General features: G+C 47.7%; 1 protein-coding gene across 3 annotated transcripts in view; it reads right to left on the bottom strand.

The window, feature by feature from the left end:
• Positions 1-12,500, bottom strand: part of LOC143021062 (uncharacterized) — a 416,468-nt gene that overhangs the window by 153,812 nt on the left and 250,156 nt on the right. The gene's annotated exons all lie outside the window — the stretch shown is intronic.

The following is a 12,500-nucleotide window of genomic DNA, read 5'->3' on the forward strand; positions in this document are numbered from 1 at the left end:
ACACTCAGTGCCAGCCATTCAAGCCCCTTTTCCATCGCGGTCCTTCTCCTTTGACCCCGACTGCCGCCAGGCGATTCTAATCATCTCCGAGGCACTAATCCCTCCCGCCCCTCACCCCCTTCGGGAGCAAAGCAGTTGGAGTCCGTTTGGAGGAGGCCCTTCTGTGCCAGGTGGCACTCTTCTTTCTATCCCTCTTGTTGTCGTCAGGCGATTCTGTTCAGCTCCGTGGCTCTCCTTCCCCTCCCCCCCCGGGTTGGTGGCGAAGGGGCTAACTGTATGGGACTGCTGGGGGTTGCCAAGGAGATATATATTCCTGTTTTATTTTGGCCACATGGTGGGTGCCCCATCGCCGCTTTTGTCTCTCCTCTGATAGGCAAACTGCCACTGTGCCTCTCTCGCTCTTATTCCCGTAAACTTTTCTCAGCAGCCGTCTTCATTAGGACACTTCCCTACCTCGTCCACGGGATGTCAAGTCTATATGAGGACGGCTTCTGGCTTCATTAGCAATTCCCAACAGCAAGATCGTGTCCGACATAACCTTGTGAGGTCGGGGCCATGCTCGGCTTCCCACGCCAACCCCTTCCTTTTAGCTGCCAGCAAGTTTAAGTCATGAATAAGCTTATTTTGGCCGTTATGGAAGAAGTTCAGGGCCAGGAGAACGCAGTCACAGAACACTGTGCCTGTGGCTGTGTCCTTGAGAGTCAGTAGCAGGAGACACGCCTAGTGTCTGAGGAGTCTTGTTAATCCAGCTCTTACAGCTTCTCATTTGGGTGCAAATGAGCCGAGACCTCTTGCCATGCAACACAGACCCAAGGCTGTGGCGAGTCCATTTTCCTGAAGGGAGCCGTTAGCGTAACGACCGACGGGCGAAGGTCCGCCATCCTTGACGAAAACGAACCAACACAAAAGAAGAAATCTGTTTAAACACTTGATCATGAGCACCATCCAGATTGAAGACTTGAATGTCCCCAGCCTGCATATTAGCATGGTCTTAAGGAGTCATGGTGTGCTAATGTGGTGCTTGTCGAACAATTTACCTTTACAATGCGCCTACCTGGCTCACTTGAATAATTGACCGACACAGAAGGAGACTGGCTGCTGTGTAAGGGCAGGCCCACCATCTTCCATGGCTTTGGTATTCTGTAAGTCATCCCCATGCGCTTGGATCGCAAACGTGGCATTAACATACTGGGCTCGTTTATAGACAATGAGTAAATTGTGATTCAATCCCCCGCAATTATTCCCTTGGCTGCACTCTGTACAAGAGGAGCGGGGAAGGTCTCTTGCAACTCCTGGTGCACGAGTCAACAACAACTGGCCCGACAAAGCCCAAGTGGCACATTCTGGTCACATTATTCCTCTCTCGCAAGGGCAGCTTAAGCCCTTCCTACCTCCTGATGAGCAACGACAGTCACGATCAGAAACAAGGGAAATTCAACCGTGTGTATTCGTGGCATACGGCTGATGTCTGGTTGTAAAGAATGACACAAGGATGTGGTGGAGTCCCTGGACTGAGAACGTACGTGTGTGTGTGTGTGTGTCTGTGTGTGTAGGGGGGGAGGTACTGGGTGAGCTATGTATACTGGGATCGACAGGAAGTCTTTGATAAGGCACCACAGACAGGGCTACATCGGGTGCTCAATATGAAGTGTGGAATTGGAAGTCAACTGTTGGAGTGGATGGAGCGCCTATTGTGATGGACGACGCGCGGGCACTAATCAGAGTAAACAAAGTGGAAAGTGGATAATGTAGTCACTCAGTGTTCGGTGCTGGCTCCTGTTACGTTACCTGCTGACATAAATGAATTGACAGCGGGCATACATGGATATATCTACTCGTGATGCTAAACTGCAAGTGAAAATAACACACCAGAGGTCAAGAGAATGCTTGCACAACTCATCGACTATGAATAAAGGAAAAAAAAAAAAAAAAAAAAAACAAGAGGTTAGGGCATGAGTTGGTCTAATCCAATAAAATACACAGAGGTTAGGGCATGAGTTGGTCTAATCCAATAAAATACACATATACATGCATGAACACATACACGCACGCGCGCGCGCACACACATGCAAATCTCAACACCATAAAATCCAAAAGCGCAAGATGGTTGAAATTCTTAAGAAGAAAACATGCTCACTAATGACCAACTACCGCAGAAAACACAAAATCGTGTCAAAGACATTGACCGCGTTGAGAGCTGCGGCGGTTGAATTCACTGGCCGGCACTACCTGCCCGTCTCGGCATCATTTGCATCCACTAGGAGAGAGAGAGAGGGTCAAGCAGGCGCCCCTGCAGCGACATGTACCTGTGAATATACTAACTCTTCCTACAACACTGTGACGCGCTTTACACCGCTCAGGCTGAGACCCAGGCGGTTTTCTTCCTCCGGGGGGGTGACCCCGGGGAGAAGGGAGGCCTTGTTGGATCGGGACCCCTCGCATGAACATGCTCGAGAGGTCACTTCCCTCCAGACCCTCATGCATGCATGCACGGGCACCCCACGGCGAGCCACGCGCGCGCACGAACACTCGAGCGGACAACTAAGCATATAAGGTGAAAGCCGGGGGAGGGGTTGAGACGACCCCATTCATCCATTTCACACCGTCTCGGCAGACGTACCGGGTTCATTGCACCGAGCCCAAAACAAACCTACCTAGCCACAGCCACAGCAACAGCCACCTTGCATGCAAATAGGCAGACACACACTCTCACGTCTACTACAACCACGTTTGCATGCAGGCCGTGTCTGGATGCGAACGCAAAAAAACAAAAACAAAAAAAAACATCTGTTACTAGACAAGCGCATCGGTGACTAAGCAGCAACAAGCGAACGTTTGCAGGTAAACAATCACACATTAGCGTTTCCGAGTACCTTCCATATATGGGCATCGACAAGCACCCAGTTAACTTACCACAAATGTCTATGAGCCACACATAAACGGCCGCAATCAACGACACGTAAATAATCGCCTGTCAGTCTCATTAAGCGAGCGGGAGTCTGCGCGTGTTTACGCGTGAGCAAACACAGATGTCTGGTCGTCTAAACACTTCCAAACACTCGCAAATCAAACACATTTCAGACCAAATGCAAATAAGCGTTCACGCCACACCTAAGAGCCTCCACGGAATCAACACAAACACAAACACAAAACAAAAGACGGCATGGCCTTCTCGCGGGCGCGTGCGCACACACCCTCGCCAGGACACTTCCCCCCCCCCCCCCGGCCATCACTGGACAATGGCACTCACAGACTATGAGCGACAAAGACGAAGAAGAAGAAAGCTTCTGCGAGTCAGAGGCGTCTGGACATCATTCCCCTCCCCTCCCCCCCCGACTACCCACCCAGCTGCTGCTGCTGCCCTTTGCTCTTACGTAAGTCGCTGCCCGCCGAGCCGAGTAGAGTGCAGGAGTGAAGGACGGGTGGGGTGTCCACGACAGAAAACGATGTCCTCTGCATCTTTCGGTACATGCGCGCATGCAGGGTCCCCACTGTGCATGACCATGTGTGTGTGTGTGTGTGTGTGTGTGTGTGTGTGTGTGTGTGTGTGTGTGTGTGTGTGTGTGTGTGTGTGTGTGTGTGTGCGTGTGTGCATATGTGTGCGTGTGTGCATATGTGTGCGTGTGTGCATATGTGTGCGTGTGTGCATATGTGTGCGTGTGTGCATATGTGTGCGTGTGTGCATATGTGTGCGTGTGTGCATATGTGTGCGTGTGTGCATATGTGTGTGTGTGTGTGTGTGTGTGTGTGTGTGTGTGTGTGTGTGTGTGTGCATGTTTGTGTGTGTGTGCCTGTGTATGGTGTATGTGCGCGTGTGTGCATGTATGCGTGTGTGCATGACGTCACCGGCGCATTATGAATGACAAAAACCCAATTGAGCAAAACTAAGCACAGAATTTAAAAATGGCTACATACGATTTTATTCAACTTTGTTTGGGGTTTAGGGATGCCATCTCTGTTTATGCCAGATGCCGCCAGGCGATTTTATTCAGCTGGTGGGCAGGGAGCGACCAGAGATCACGGGTCTTCAACCCAAATACAAAATGGAACAGTTTCCGACATCAACCTGATAACCTGGATTTTTCTTTTCTCCGTTTATCCACACGTTCGCTCATTTTTCGTCAATCTCGTTATCTCTTTGGCTTGCCGGTTCTAATATCATCTTACATAGAGTTGGTGTATCATTAGTTTTTTTTCCTGTGGATGTCCCAGGCGCACACATATTAAAACTATTTTCAACTTGGAGAGGGAGAGAGAAAAAATAAATGTTCAGTGTCGCCGTTTCCTGAAGAAAAATCTTATCACGGGACATAACTCTGGTTTAAAATCCTTTTTATGTTAGGTTAACTACGTTTCTCTTGCCTCTTGTATAATGACGATGGCTGCTCTTCACATTCGACTGGTGGCCACAGAGAAAGAAGAAGAAAAAGAATGATAATAATAATAAGAAGAAGAATGACCATGATAATAATCAGAAGAAGAAAAAGAATGATAGTAACAATAATGATAATAATAATAATAAAAAGAATGATAGTAACAATAATAATAATAAGAATGATCATGATAATAATCAGAAGAAGAAAAATTATAAGACGTGGAAGAAGAAAAAGAAGAAGAAAAAAACTTCCAGTGCTCCGTAATCTGAGACAGTCTGAACACAGATAAAATTTACATTAAGAATTTAAGCTTCTTTTTATCTGAGAATGTACATACACAACAGGATATGCACACATACGCATGCGCTCACACATTTGATTTTGATGTTAGGCGGCATGGCAAAGCGGACAGCAGGAGGCGGCACTCCACAAGCGTTGCTCCTTTTCTCTATACTACAGTAAGATAAATAAAACTAGGTTAAATACAACTAGGTAAATACAACTAGATACACACACAGACACACGTATACACAGACTCGCGCACACACATACACACACGTGCACACATACACACACGTGCACACACACACACACACACACACACACACACACACACACACACACACACACACACACACGCACACAACCCCCCCCACACACACATATACACACATAGACACACACGCACACACACAAACACATACACGCACACGCACACATACACACGCACAAATACACACACACACACACACACACACACACGTACACACATACACACACACACACACATACACGCACAAACACATACACACACACACATACACTGTAGAACGTTGACATAATTACACAATATAACCTTTTAAATGGGGCAATCTCCCAGGACCGAGGCCATTTGCACCTAAGCTGGCTCGGATTTTAATAAAACGGAAAAAAAAGGCGACAAGAAGAACGAGTAAAAACGTCACGGATTCCCGAAAGTCCAAAATTGAGTCTCTGTTGGCAACGCTCCGAACGAAATCCTTCGCAACGATCTGCCCTGTGCCATATTGCATCGGCCGGAAACCGCCGTGGGAGAGAGGTGTGTGGGGCGCAGACGGACAGAGGGTCCACGCACTGGCGACCCCTCCCCCCCCCCACATGTGGAAACGAGTGCTCCAGCGTTTCGTAGACTCGGCCCACCTCCTCGTAGTCGTTAGGTTCGAGTCCTTTCTTTGTGTGGACTTGGCTTCTTGTGCCCCGTGGAGGTCGAGGGAGACGCGCCCTCCCGACGCAGGCGCGCGCGCAAAGGCCCTCCAAAAGGAGAGTTCGACCAGGGAGAAGGAACAACTGCATCAGGGGCCACCTCGGCACGAGAACAGAACCTATGTCCATGCACATCCTCCTCCTCCTCATGGCTTCGACCACGACCTCCTGCCTGCACGGGCTCCCATGTCATGAGGAGGATTCGATTTAACGTCGTCAATTCCCCCTACCTATCAGGAGGCTAGGACGGTGCCCCTTACAAAGGACTTTGTAGCGTGGATTTTATTGAAGTATGCCCTTGGTCCAACTCGCAGGCGGCAGAGTTCGAACTGCCGTCACCTCGACCTCCGCCGCAAGTACCGACGCTCTAACCCGCTCGTACGTTACGAGAAGAGAAAGAGGCGAAATGAAGCGAAAAAGTTCGAAAGAAAGAACGAAGGAGAGAAACATCTAAGGATTACTGCAGTTTAGCTTCTGCCAGTTACTGTCTACTGAATAAAACCTCGGTAGGGCAGGATGTGGCTTGTTCAGTCGAGAGCGCACGCGCGGCACAATATGACAGATGACGAAGGAATGGGTCTACTCCAACAGACTCTACTCTGCTTTCAGACCACGACAAGACGCCTTCAGCGTCCCCCCCTCCCCTCTCATCATGCCCAGCACCATACGACCTCCCCTCTCCCCCCCTCCCTGGTTCTTTCTATTCGTTCATTTAAGTTCGGGAGTAATATCGCAGCCCTCAAATGTTTTCAAACTGACTTCGATCGTCAGCTCTCGCCGTCGGGAACTTCCGTTACCAGGAGACTCCAAAACTTCTCCAACAATTTCGAAAACATGTCGTCGTCGTCGTCGTCGTCGTCGTCGTCGTCGGCGTCGCCGTCCTCAACAGCTGCGATTAAATTTCCTCCCTTCTTCCCGGATCTTAGCGACTGGTTCAGCCTTCGGATATGTCGAAGTTATTGCTGCTCTCGGAGGAGGGAGGGAGGTTGAGGAATGTTGATAGGATGGTCGGATTTATTTTACCATCTCTACATCCAAACGCCGGTTCGGTGACACCCACGGGGAGGAAAAAAAAGTTCCTTCGACTAACAACTTTATGGGTGACACCTACGCGGGCACAGAAAAAAAGAGGAGGAAAAATACCACTTACTTTACCCGAGAAGCTTATAAACCTGGCCAGCAGGACTATGCTCGTTACATACCGGCCGCGCCGTCTGGGGGCGCCCGGATCGTGTTCCTTCCGCGACACTCAGAGGCGAGATAAGGTCTCGGGAATGTTCCCTTCCCGGACACAGGGACCGACCCGAGGGGCACTTTGAGGTGGCTCAACGAGGACCTCCCTGCTGGATCCTATGTCCAGCGACACAGTACCGGTTCTGTCCTCCCTCCCTCCCTCCCTCCCCAGTCCTCGTCGGCATTCTTCCTCCAAGGCATCTCGGTTCAATGCCCTTTATCAGTCGATGAATCTCACACTTATGCATACATGTGCATACATGCATATACAGTATATCTATCTATCTATATGTATATATATATATATATATATATATATATATATATATATATATACACTATAATAAAGTAGTAGCCTCTATTTGTTCACGAACTCCTCCTAGGGTTTTGGAGATACACCCCCATAATCACATATATTCTGATACCCTGTCACTCCAGGTACTTAGATAACTATATCTCATTAAAAAATATTTTGGTTAGGGTTAAGGGTTAAAGTTAGGTGGGGTATGATAACACGCCACTATTGTAGTTTTCCCTAAACGTCATAGCATTTTTGTGACAAAATTTACTATGATTAAACAAACCATTATGTGTGTCCATAAATATTATCTATATTTGTGAAATTAATGTTGTCACAAACTATGATAGCCTTTGTAAGAAGAAACATGTAAATGTAAAATGATTGTATAATTTTACCAAATGTTGAAATATTGGTTATTTTTATTTTATTTTCTCGCGGGCGGAAATACGTTAAACGAGTTCAAAGATATCTAAAGTTTGTTTCAATTCTTCTCTTACGGCCGAGTATATTTCATTTCCAAAGGGCGTTTCCCTCCTCAAATTGATCTTTTTTCTTACTTTCTTAACACTTTATTTGTGTTATCTTTTTTATTGAGTTACATTCATACGTGTAACTTTTCTTCACAAATTCTATCAGAATTAAAATGATCCAGCAACGCGCTGGTAATTTGGCTAGTATATATATATATATATATATATATATATATATATATATATAAATATATATATATATATATATATATATATATATATATACACCGTTAGACACACACACATACACACCGCTATACAAATAAACACACATACAAACAAAAACACTTACACACCCACATATATATACATACATACAAACAGAAGCACATACACACACGCGCGCACACACACATATGTATACACAAAATCAGACCAAGGAGGGAGCGCACTACTTACTGCAGCGTTCAAACCAGGAAAGAGAGCCGTCTTGCGGAGACGGGGGTGTAGGAGGAGGAAGAGGAAGAGGAAGAGGAAGAGGAAGAGGAGTAGATGGACGACGAGGAGTAGATGGAGTAGATGGTTGAGGAGGGGAAAGACGATTAGAGGGAAGATGAGTAGACGGAGGAGTAGATGGACAATATGGAGGAGGAGGAGGAGGAGGAAGTGGAGGAGTAGATGTAAGAGAAGGAGGAGGATGAAAAGGATGGACATATTTCTTTTGGCAGCAGTAACCAGCGCTTCTATCCTGGAAGCGGGGGAGGGGGAGGAGAGGGCAATACGTACGTTGGCGCCGAAGAGGGAAGAGGGAAGGGGGTGGCGCCATCGGGGAGCTGTGGCGTCAAAAGGTGGGAGGAAAGAGAGAGAGAGAGAGAGAGAGAGAGAGAGAGAGGCTACATTAAGAGATTTTTGAAGGGCGGGGGGGGGGGGAGGGGAGACAACGCAGAGCTGAATAAAATGACCAGAGTCGAGGGATGAGTCGTCAGCAGGCGTGGAAGAGTCTCTCCGCTCCCTCCCCTTTGCAGCCTGTGACACACCTCATTGGCTTTATCATGGCTGGTGCCAGGCGATTTCATTCGGGTGTCGCCGGTTCCCAGGAGGCCGGTCCGAGGCAGACGACCTTATTGGGGCTGACCTCAGAATAATTTTTTTTTTTCATTTCTGTTCATCCATTTATCGATTTCTCTATTATTTTTAACCTAATGCATTTTTCACTTTATCATATTGATTTATTATCTTTAATTTTATCTAATTTATTTTTTTTTATTTTTAGATGAGCATCTCCTTCGATACCCTCGTTACTGCTTCACCTGAATAAAATCTTTTGTTTCTTGGGCCGAATCGTCGTCTGTTGAGAGGCGGCCGGGGGGGGGGGGAGGCACGTCCCTCCGTCCGTCCGTCGTTCAGTTGGAATGCCACGCGACCCAAATTCACAAGACCAGAAGGCTTTCATTCAGCTGGGGCGCGGCCCTGCAGTCAAGCCGAGCCGCAGGCAGGCACAATGGTGTGGGACCGCAGGCGACCGCAGGCGGCGCGACGCTGCGGTCGATGAGCAATGGCCAACTCCGCAGGCGGGACAAAAAAGAAAAAAAAAACGGAAAAAAAACTGACGGTCGATGAATGACATTTATTGGTTGTAGCCTATGAGGAAAAAATCAGTTTCACCCCCACTGATTACTTGAATAAATTCTTAAATTAGAGAAAAAAATGGACAAAAACGGTGAACATTTGGAATATGTATACCGCATTTTTATGCCACAGGTAGTAATAATAATAATAAAACAAAATATAATAAAACAAAAGGAAATAAATAAGCAAATTAATATCACACAATAAAAGACAAGATACATAAAATGAATAAATAAATATGTAGGTCAAATACGAAAAAAAAAGAAGAAAAAGAAAAAGAAAAGAAAGAACAAAAACAAACCCGAAAGTATGAAAGGTGAACAGAGGGGACCCCACATGAGAACTTCGTCCCATTTTCCAGTCCCCGCCTGCAGCACCCGCAGGGGGAGGAGGGGGGAGACCCTTCGCGCCGAATGGAATGGAGTGGAGTGCCTCAGGGATCACAACACCGACGACGTCGTCGTCTTGGAGGACGCCGTTCCCAGGGGCGCCTCCCCGGGCCAATGGACATGACCGCGTCCCACCCCCTCCTTCACTCCCGAGAGGAAGTCTCGGGTCTCCTCGCAGCCGAATAAAGTCGTCCGACGTTAGCCAGGATAAAACGAGTCGTGAGCGCGACGGCATTCCTTCAGAGGCCAAGAAAATTTCTGTCAACGCTCGGGGGACCCCGCCCTGTCATTACCATACTGGCTGGCGAGAGGGTTGGCCACATCGGGGAAGGTGTGGCCGAGGGTGGCGGCACTTGCAACCTGGTGGGAGGGGTCGCCGCGGTGGTGATATTCGTGGTGGTGGTGAAGAGGCTGGTGATGGTGGTGGTGATGGTGATAGTGGTGGTCGTAGTGGTGTTGGTAGTAGCGTGGCATAGATGATAGTAATGACAGCGGTGGTGGTAATGGTGTGAGGACGACACTGTTGGCAGAACCATGACTGCGGTCAGAGTACGGGCGTGATCCCCCCACTCCCCCCCCCCCGGAGCAGCACGCTGGCACCCGCAGTGACACCAGGGGGCGGGGGAAGGGGGGAGGACGGGGCGGAGGTGGGGGGTGATGGGTACCGCGTAACGGGACCGCCCTAAACAAACTCTCCATGTACATTTACATATACATATATATCTCTCCAGCTTCTACCACATAAATGTTGTACAGTAGTTCCCGGAAGTAAGTCCCGTCCAGGGCCCGGGTGCGGGGAGCTTCGAGATCGCCTGCAATCGCGTATCTCTGTGCCACACACAGACAGACAGACAAGCATCTCGATAAGCTGCATTGAGGACACAGGAGGTTCCTGAACGATAGCGCGGGTGAGCGCCCTTCCCCCCCCTCCCCCACAGGGAAGGCACCCACGACCGGCGGCACTCGGTCGGGCGTCAGCCGATTTTATTCAACGGGTGGTGGTGGTGGTGGGGGGTTGTCGATGCAGAACCCCTATTTTGGTTTCAAGTTGACCCCCCGAAGTTGAACCACATCGCCCGGCGTTTTGAAGAACAAATGTTCTTCAAGAGAACATTATTCCCGATTTGAATGTGTCAACAGCAACGCTGGTTCACAGTACCCGTGACTCCTTTCCGGCCGGGCGGAAGGACCGACTCTTCCTTCCCACCCTCGCTGGCGCCGGGAGGAAGAGGAGGAGGAGGAGGAGGAGGAGGAGGAGGAGGAGATTTTCTTCACCTCCTCCACCTCCTCCTCCTTCGTGGCACCCCGAACTGCACCCAAAGGGAATCGGCCTTATCTCAGAGTGCCACTCTTCCTTTCGCTCCGGGTCCACTAACCTATTTCAGTGATCTCGGCGATAACTCCTCGCTCGTTGAGTCACTGACCTGTGGGGGTGGAGGTGGGGTGGGTGGGTGGGTGGGTGGGTGAAGGTTTCTGAGGAAGTGACGGTCTCTTCTTCCCCCGTTCGATTCCATTTTCCTCGTCCTACGTCACCTTGTGTCCCCATGAGGCGCCATCAGAAGCGTGCTTGTTGGTCTCGCATTTCGCTGAGTTGTGGGTTCAAATCCCACACTCCTCTCTAATTCCCAATAGTGAATGTTTATGACCTGTCAACCCCAAAAACTTTCCGCCACGCGCATACACATAGGGCAAAAGTGACGGTTTCATCCGCAGCTACTCAGCGTCTCCTGGCGTATTAGGCTCATCACCCTCTACGTCCCATGCAATCTTGAAGCGCACACACACGATATTATATATATATATATATACATATATATATATATATATGTATATATATACATACATATATATATATATATATATATATATAATATATATATATATATATATATATATATATATATATATATATATGTTATGAAGGTAAGACAGATGAGTGGAAAAGGTGGTAGAAATAACGCGGGTTAGAGCGCGAGAACACTATATACCTGACGTTTCGACTACAAGTCTTCTTCACTCTGAAGAAGACTTGTAGTCGAAACGTCAGGAATATAGTGTTCTCGCTCTAACCCGCGTTTCTCTGCCACCTTTTTGACATATATATATATATATATCTATATATATATATATATATATATATATATATATATATATATATATATATATATATATATATATATATATTCACTATCACTTGTCACGTGCTAGCAGAGGTTCGAGTCCTTAGCTGTACCACGTATCAATTTTTGCATGTATGCCTCCTCGAGTTCTTCGATGTTGATGGCTTAGAATTAAAGTGAATTGTGGTTGATAAATATAAATTTGTTCATTGGGACCCATTCAGTGTTGTACATACATACATACATACATACACATATATATATATATATATATATATATATGTGTGTGTGTGTGTGTGTGTGTGTGTGTGTGTGTGTGTGTGTGTGTGTGTGTGTGTGTGTGTGTGTGTGTGTGTGTGTGTGTGTGTGTGTGTGTGTGTGTGTGCAAAAAGTCAACTTACCTGGGGCGTCTTTGAGAAGTTCCTCTTTCCTCCACCAGGAGCACCACTACACGTACCTGTAGCAAAGAGAGTCTGATCTGAGAACATGCTGCTGTTGCTAGTAGGGGGCTGAACTTAACTAAGGGTTAACTAAGATCTAGCATAAGTGAGGATATGCTGTCAGCCAGCCACGCCCGCCCGCCCACACACACACACACACACACACACACACACACACACACACACACACACACACACACACACACACACACACACACACACTAAGATACAGAACCGTTGCTGCCTTCATGCATACTGCATTTAGATAAATACAATTTGATAAATACATAAACACATACG

This window comes from Oratosquilla oratoria, chromosome 3 (genome assembly GCF_046742065.1).
Source record: "Oratosquilla oratoria isolate Oo_2021 chromosome 3, ASM4674206v1, whole genome shotgun sequence".
Lineage (NCBI taxonomy): Eukaryota > Metazoa > Arthropoda > Malacostraca > Stomatopoda > Squillidae > Oratosquilla > Oratosquilla oratoria.